Source organism: Trachypithecus francoisi, unplaced genomic scaffold, assembly GCF_009764315.1.
Source record: "Trachypithecus francoisi isolate TF-2019V2 unplaced genomic scaffold, Tfra_2.0 Lachesis_group13, whole genome shotgun sequence".
Lineage (NCBI taxonomy): Eukaryota > Metazoa > Chordata > Mammalia > Primates > Cercopithecidae > Trachypithecus > Trachypithecus francoisi.
The window spans coordinates 78622616-78623900 of NW_022681458.1; the positions used below are offsets into that span (position 1 = coordinate 78622616).

At 37.6% G+C, this 1285-nt stretch overlaps 1 pseudogene; it reads right to left on the reverse strand.

Moving 5' to 3' along the window:
* Positions 1 to 282: 282 nt before the first annotated feature.
* Positions 283 to 810, reverse strand: LOC117095390 (annotated as a pseudogene).
* Between the last annotated feature and the right edge of the window lie 475 nt (positions 811 to 1285).

Consider the following 1285-nt stretch of genomic DNA (forward strand, 5'->3'; position numbering starts at 1 on the left):
TATGACATTTTGTTCATTCATTCATCAGTTGTTGAACATTTGTCTTTTTTCCACTTTTTGGCTTCTATAAATAATGTCAATACAAACTTTCATGTACAAGATTTTTGGGGACATGTTTTATTTTTCTTAGGTGTAGAATAAAGACTGGATTGGAATTGTTGGGTCACATGATAACTCTCTTTTAATCTTTTGAGGAACTGCCAGACTGTTTTCCAAAGTGATTGCACAATTTTACACTACTACCAGCAGTGTATGAAGCGTGCAATTTCTTTATACTTCTCATTATCTGTCTTTTTTATTTTTATTTTTTATTTTTTTAACAACTGGTAATCAATTTATTAAAATAATTGACTTAAGCATCTGCAATAGCGACTTCCACCTCAACTCCTGGCTCAATACTGATGGAAGTAATCTGCTTAACAATCTCAGAAGCACTGTGCAAGTCAATGAGTCACTTGCGGATTCTCATCTGGAAACGATCTCACGTCTTAGAACCTTCACCACAAGGAGTTTTTCTTGTAGTGATTCTTAGAGTCTTGGTAGGCATTCGAACTGGTCCTTTCACTTTCAGGTTCTTTTCCTTTGCGCCTCTGATCAAGCCAGCACACACCTTTTCCAGGGATTTAACGTTGCGGCTTGTTAGGGTGATTCGAATTCGGTGAATTGCCACCTCCGCCTCCACGGGTGTTTTTCCAGTATCCTTAAAAGCCATGGCTGCTGCGCGGCTTCCTGACCGACTTGTTCCTCGGCGAGAGCAAACAGCGGTGAGTCAGGAGCAGTAGCGTGCGATCCGCAGATCCGCAGGTCCTACGACTGCGTCTTCCTCAGAAAAGTATCTGTCTTTCTTATTACAGCCATTTTAGCATGTGTCAAGTGGCATCTCACTGCAGTTTTGATTTGCATTTCTCTAATGTCTAATTATGAGGGGCATCTTTTTATGTGACTTGTGGCCATTTTTATATTTTCTTGGAAAAATGTCTACTAGCATTCTTTCCTTGATTTTTAATTGGATTGTCTTTTTATTATTGAGTTGTAAGAGTTCTTTATATATTTGGAGTACTACATTCTTAACAGATACATGATTTGCAAATATTTTCTTCCATTTTGTGAGATGTTACTACATTTTCATGATGATGTAATTGAAGCACAAAGGTTTTTAATTTTGATGAAGTCCAGTTCACCTATTTTCACTTTTGTCACTTACGTTTTTTTTTTGTCCTATCTGAGAAGCTATTGCTCAATCCGAGGCTGGAAGGATTTATTCTTATGATTTCTTCTTGGAGTC